The sequence below is a fragment of the Neovison vison genome, chromosome X (genome assembly GCF_020171115.1).
Source record: "Neovison vison isolate M4711 chromosome X, ASM_NN_V1, whole genome shotgun sequence".
NCBI lineage: Eukaryota > Metazoa > Chordata > Mammalia > Carnivora > Mustelidae > Neogale > Neogale vison.
The window spans coordinates 100691711-100699212 of record NC_058105.1 but is presented as its reverse complement, the minus strand read 5'-3'; the positions used below and the strand labels follow the sequence as shown (position 1 = coordinate 100699212).

The window sequence follows — 7502 nt, the reverse complement described above, 5'->3', positions numbered from 1 at the left end:
TGATTATTTGACAGGAAAGGAAAATTCTTAATCACCAATACTGTCATTTCTCAAGAAAGATGTGAATACAATTGCACAGGTGAGAATGCATTTCCCTCTAAAGAGCAGGTGGCCAGGAGGGGTCACATATCCCTGGGCCTGGGGGACAAATCTTCCAGAAATGCTTTTATAATTGGAGGAAGGGGATTCTGGGAAGAAAGGGTGTGTACATTAATGTTAATTTTCTACTAGAAAAGAAGGCCACATGCTTCCCTGGATCTTTCAGGAGACCTAAGGTGACAGAATAGCTTAGCAATGGAGGGCAGATTGCCACATCTTGTGGCACTGCGTACAAAGGGCAAAGGCAAACACATAACTATCCTCCTTAATAAGCAGTCCCATAGTCATATTGTCTGCGGTGATCAAATGTTCATGGTATATCAACATCCACATTAAATTAGCACTGTTAATTTAAATGTTTTGGTTTGACTGTTTTGTTATTATGTAATTTATATACTGATGACTTCATTTTTATAGCTGCTTTGAAGATGTAAGCTACAGATATCATTTTTTACACATTTGTTTGAACCTACTGAAGTAATTGCCTAGTGAAAATCATTGAAGACCACAGAGAGAGACCAAAATAACTTTGGTCCTTTCCTTAAATTGTCTGAACAATGACCAAGTTTGAGAAGCATGGCTTTAAAGAAGTAACAAATGCTGTTAAGGTGGTCCCCTTGACAACAGAATAAGTAAAAACTGTCCTGTCAAAATAAGCTTGAATATACAAAATAAATCAACAGAGAGACATTTTCCCCCTCACTTATCAGTATGGCAAAATAAGCAATGTTTGACCATTCACTTTTCTGGGACACTATGAAGCACCAGGCATTGTCCTCCAGCCCTTTGATCCAGCAATCTTCCTTCTGACAATCTACCAAATCCACCTGCATATGCACAAGTTGACAAGCTTTTAGCTAGACCAAGGATTCTCAAAGAGTGAGAGGGAATGTTTTTGCCTTCTTCCCCAAGGGGTTACTTGGCAAAGAGGGGAGACAACTCAGAAAGGATGTGTGGTACTGGTATCTAGTGGTTAGAGGCCAGAGATGCTGCTAAACATCCCACAAGGCACAAGACTGTCACCCAACAAAAAAATGAATTGTTCCAAATAGTGTAGAAGTAGAGAAGCTCTGATATAGATCAGTTCTTTTATTTATGTGAGAAACTATGCTACTTCCCATTGTTCCTACCTTCTATTTTGTTTTCAGATTTTAGGGTTATCTTTTTGTGATTCTGGTCAGCATTTTTGGTTTAGGTCTGTTTTGCTTTTTGTGTCATCCTTGCTCAGGGGCTATCTAATCTCTGTGTCGTTCCAATTTTAGTAAATGTGCTGCCGAATCTAGGGCAGGTCTGTCTTGCTTTGATTCCTATGTGATAGATGAACTTAGAAATATCTATTAAGTTAAAATATCTTAATAATTAGAGAAACTTAAGGGAAAAAAAGTTTCAATGCCAGAAGAAAAGCAATTGTAAGCATTTATTTACTATCGCTTACTTAAATTTTGTGTATCCCTGCACTGTAAATCTAACTTAAAGTTTGAAACCAGCAAAATACAACTAGATTTTCATCAGATACACCAAATTCCACAGGGTACTTTGTTTTATAATTTTCTTCTCTGAATATTCTGTGTCTCTGGAGCTAACTTTCCTTCTCCCTCTCCAAATAAAAACGTTCTGAAATTGAGGAAAACCTCCACCAAAACAAACAAACAAACAAACAAAAAACCCCCAACCATTCCCTCATTTCTTCCTCCCTCTCACTTTCATTGTATAATTTACAATGAAAATCTACATCCAGAGATGCCAATACTATATACAGTTGATATCCTCAAGAATTTCCATTTAATCATTGGAGCCTTTATGGGAATGGCGGTGTCAAAATGAAACTAAGAAATGAGAAACTAATTTTAGCTTCTGAAGCATTGAAACTCCTGTGCAGATCTGTCTCTATAGTTGTAATAATTCTGATTATAAGAATCTCTGTCGGTAAAAATAGAGATGTAATTATCAGCTGGGGACAGATGGTAAGGCAAGTAATAACGATGTGAGCAAATTTCCATGCTACATATATCCCCCTTGTCTAGAACTCAAATACATTGAATGTAAGTACCTAAGGGAGAGGGACAGAATCACCGCTGAAAAAATCATGATTAAAATAATCATGATTCTATATTATGTTTTAAAGCTAATCTGTTAGAGTCTCAGTATTTTATTAGAAAAATCATATTCTCAATTAAGAAATATGCCTTTTGCCATGTTCTCAATTTGGACAGAATCTACAGTCATTCTATGTGGATTGAGTTGTTAAGTCAGTGTATTATCTGGTTGTTGGATAAAATCAGTTTCATGATAAATATAGCTGGCAAATTTAAAAGAATAAATTCAGGCTTCTAAAATAAGTAATTTAAAAATTCAAAGCTGCAAGTCAACAGTCCTTAGTACTACTGTAATAATCCTTTTAATACTGAAGAAATGTTCTATACTTTTTAAACATTAGAAAGGCACTTCATGAAATCAGTATTCAGAATAAGTATCTATTTAACTTCAATTATGTTTGAACAGGTACGTAACTACTCACTTCCGTTGTTTTTTTCGGTGTTACAATATATAATGGTTAGCACAGGCTAGTCTTCTCAGAAAACCTCTCATTGTCAATTGTCCCCCATACAGAGAAAATATTCATGAACCACTAAGACTTACAGATTCCAAGTCAGTTAAACTTTCTAGCTATGGCTAAATTCATGGATATCAGGGAGATAAAACTGTCTCCAAGGCCAATATCTAAACATACTTTAAAAATAACATTTTTGGGATGCCTGGGTGGTGCAGTTGGTCTAGCATCAGACTCTTAGGGTTCAGCTCAGGTTGTGATCTCAGGGTCATGGGATCAAACCCCAAGTCAGATTCATGCACAGTGTGGAGTCTGCTTGGGATTCTTGCTCTCTTCCCTCTGCCCCTCCCCCATTCATGTGCATGCTCTCTCTCTCTCTCTAAATTACATAAATGATTCTTTAAAAAAAAAAGAAGAAGAAGAACATTTTTCTGGGGTGCCTGAGTGGTTGAGCCAGTTGAGGATCTCACTCTTGATTTCTGCTCAGGTCATTATCTCAGGGTTATGAGATGAGCCCCAGGTTGGGCTCTGCACTCAGCAAAGAGTCTATTTGACCCTCTTCCTTAAATAAATGAATAAAGTCATTAAAAAGAACATTTTTCTTAAGGTTTAGATTTACATTTTCATTCCTTTATTCATTCAGCAAATACTAATTGAGGACTTTGTCCTCATTGAGCTTATGATCAATAGAATAGGATTGACAATAAACTGCCAATGATAGAACTAGTTTTAAAATTATTACAGTGATAACTGCTACCATGAATAAGTAAAGGAGGGAAGGAGAGTATCGGTGCTGGGATCCTGACTGCTAATGATTTCCCCAAGAGGAGACCAATACACCAAACCTGAAAGGGGAGTAAGAGTTAGCTGGATATAGAGGGACAAATCACCTTCAGTCTATCAGAGCAGCATGTGGGAATTTTCCATGGTGGAAACCAGCTTGGACCATGTAAGGAAGAACTTTTATGGACGGGACAGAAGGAGTGGGAAGAACTCAAGAGATGAAGTGGGTGGGGCACCTCTGTAGCTCAGTGGGTTAAGTGTCTGTCTCTGGCCCAGACTATGCATGATCCCAGCATCCTGGATTAGAGCCCCATATCAGGCTCTCTGCTCTGCGGGGAGCCTGCTTCTCCCTCTGTCTGCAGCTCCCCCATCTGTGCTCACGTCCTCTCTCTCTCTCTCTCTCTCTCAATCTCTCTGACAAATAATGAAATAAAATATTTTTTAAAAAGAGAAAGAGAGAGATGAAGGGAGCTAAATAGGCAAGACCATGCTGGGTATGGTGAGGATTTCGGATAAGAATAATTGAATGTTTTTATGTGCTTACAAAGTAAGGTGCTCTTTTAATGGTAAAGTGAGCAAAAGGGGTTAGGAGAGAAGTCAACAAAATTTCCCCAGTAGTTCAGAGCAAGGAGTAGCTTGCAAGAGGGTGAGAGGATGACAACAGATTAAGATCAAGAAATGCCCTGATACGCATAAAGTGAGAGATACATGAGCAATCCTGAATGAGTAGAATCACAAATTTGTTGCTTCTGCCCTATATTCATACTCTTAACATTTATACAAAATATTTAATCAAACAGGTTTTAGAGAATTGCACAATGATACACACACACAACCACACACACAGAGTGTCATAATACAATCATGGTAATCATTGTTTGGATGTGCTAGCAGTCATTATATTGAGCAAAAGCAGCATGTCTTTCATCCAGATAGTGTCCCTATGTAATTACTATTCAATCTAATGTCTGTATCATAGTGCCAAAAGATCAGGAAGCACAAGTTATGTTGGCCAAGGGTGCCAGTTACTTGGGTGAATTTTCTCAGGACAATGATTGAGTTTTAATCAATATGGTAGAATCAGAAATTTTTAAAAACAAAATAATTGATTAAATGTGATAAATAATTTAAAACTATTGAATTGTAACACATTTATTCACAGAACCAATAACAATTTTAACCTTTTTAAAAAAAAAAAGACTTTATTTATTTGACAGAGAGACACAGTGAGAGAGGGAACTCAAGCAGGGGGAGTGGGAGAGGAAGAAGCAGACGCCCCACCATGCAGGGAACCCAACCAATTTGGGGCTCGATCCCAGGATCCTGGGATCATGACCTGAGCTGAAGACAGACACTTAATGACTGAGCCATCCAGGCATCCCTATAACCATTTTAATCTTACATTAAATACATTTCATGGCAAACTCAACAACAATATCTCTGTGATGGAGAAATGAATATCAAAGTATAATGGAAATTATTAACCATGTTACTTCCCTTATTTTCTGTAGTTTCCTGGGCTGTAATAATAAGCATGTATATTTGTTTCACAAAAGGACAAAACAAGCATATAAGAAATGAAGGTAATTACTGAAGACAAAATTGAAATAGGCTAGATTACAAGGTATTCAAGGAAAATAGAGGATGATGGATAAATTACCAGGAGCTACTTTCTTTGAACATATAATTAACAAATGCTATCCACATGCTCTTATTATTTTTATAAAATTGCATCTTTTTGAAGGGATATTTCATTTACATGTTTTTACTTCACTTTTGTAAGGTCATCTCAAAGACCAGACATTTTGATTAACTTAAAATAACTGCATTTTCCTCTGCTATGGCTGAAGAACAGTAAGCCACAAAATGAAAATTGGCCACACACCTGATGCTCTTCTTACATGTTTTCTTTTGAGAAAAGATACCAGAAATGAAAGATAAAGGAACTTCCTGAAACACAAATATTTTATCTGAGCTTTTAGCAATTACATCCAATTTCAGACTCTATCCACAATTTAGGGATCATATTTTTTTACTTTCTCTTCACAGAATATTCTTTTGTGTAATTCTGAAAAACCTCACTCAAAAATGGAAGATGGGCACGTTAGTACAGCACTATCACATAATACCCACCTAGAACTTTAAAGGGTAATAAAGGTAAGATCTAACACTTACAGGATACTCACTGAGAACCATGCACTTCCTGTACTTTCTAAGGATTCCACATCTATTTGTACATTGAATTATCAAAAATAACCTGGGTAACAGGTACTATTATCTCCACATTACAGATGAGGAATCTGAGGTTAACAGTGAGGAAATTTTTCCAAGGTACACAGAGACCAAATGGAAGAATGAACACTGTCTGACTCCACACTTCAAAGCCTAGGATATCAGGCCTGTCATATGGCATAACTGGTAACAATGTGCTATTGTATCATAATCTGGAAGTTGGCAAGGCATAACCTATAACCTGTACAAAAGAGTGTGCTGGTCCTTAGGGTCAGAGATCAGAGGACGAGAAGGCAGCAATGGAGATGGAAAACAGATACCCAATGAGATAATAAATTAAGAAAGCTAAACCAAGAGCAAAAAGAACTTCAGCTAGTCAAATGGTAAATTCTGTTGATGGGTTGATTAAGGTCAGAGCACAAATCTGAGCACTGGATTAAAGACGTAGAAGACAAAGTTGGTGCTCTAGTCAAGGAGGGTCCTACTAGAGTGAGCAGGATGGAAGCCTTAATGAAATAAACTGACCAGAGAAAATGAAGTGAGGAGAAGCAGAACAAAGGGTCTACCTGAAGCCAATGGGAGGTCTTGGGAGAACCAATGACGGGCTTTTCAGGGCCTGTTTGTAATTACAAACAGAATCACACAACAGAGTTTATATGTAATATACAAAGCAAATACAGCAAGCTGACTGGACTTGGGCAAAATGAGACCAGCCCCAGCCGGACAAATCAGACACAGAAGAGACAAGTTAGTCAAAGAATAATGCCCTTGAGCTACAAAACACCTGGGAAATAGAAGAGCCAGGACTCTGATATACAGCTAAACATTAAAACCACTCCCTACAGGGAACTCCCACAAAGAAAAGTCACTGAACTAATCCCCAGAGAGGCACAAAGAATGCGTGGACGAGTTATGTAACAAGAAGAAATAAAAATATAGGGGAACTTTCACCTTCAGAGAATGATCTGTAATTATCTAGAAGTGACATGGTGAAATGAAGTCTAAATATTTAAGGAAAATGATATCCTGGTAGGACAATACCAACTGACTTAAATAGAATGATTCATAAATAAAACATGTTGGATAGAAGTTCACTGAACCTCTTGACAACAGTCGGTGTTTTGTTCATTTTGGCATCTGAGACAAAACATAGTATCTGACAGCAAAAGTGCTCACTTGATTGTTGTTCAACGATAAATGTATGAAAATGATCAATTATGGCTAATGCAAGGAAGTCGCACCTGTGAAGAGTGGGGGTGGAGAGAGAGCAGAGGGCTACTGGCATTTTCGTTTAATGAGGCTCGATAGTTTTACTGGGCCAGTGGAGAGAAGATGAAGACAAATGGAAGCTTATAGGAAGAGAGTGGTGGGAATTCTTACCTCCTACTTATTATGTTTACATAGAGGGACCTATTCATTCACGAGGTAAAGTGTCTGAGGAAAAAAAAAACTACCATCTTCAACCACCATGACTTGCTGTCCTAGGAAAAGCAACATATTGAATCAGTGAATCTGGGTGAACAGATACGAGATCAGCAGACTCCTCCCTTTCGGTCCCCAAAATTTGAATCTAGGAAGCCATTCTTTCTCCTCTTCCTTCATGTGTAAGTTCTTTTTATCTGCAGGAAGTCTACTATTAGCCAACTTGGTGTGCATACATTCAATTTTGGGAAGGTAGCAATCAGCCCAATGTGTCCAAAATTCCAAACCTCATTCCACTTTGTCTTTACTAATAATTAGCTGGCATTTTAATCTCCCATCTGCCTTATTTCTACAGCTACTTCTCAGTTGTTTATAAACTCTGATGGGGATATAATTAATAGTCCCTCTTAAAGCC

General features: G+C 37.6%; 1 non-coding gene across 1 annotated transcript; it reads right to left on the bottom strand.

Moving 5' to 3' along the window:
* Positions 1-1281: 1281 nt before the first annotated feature.
* On the bottom strand, positions 1282-1385 carry LOC122897839. Its single transcript, XR_006382671.1, has one exon. It is a non-coding gene; the product is annotated as a U6 spliceosomal RNA (small nuclear RNA).
* Positions 1386-7502: the final 6117 nt, after the last annotated feature.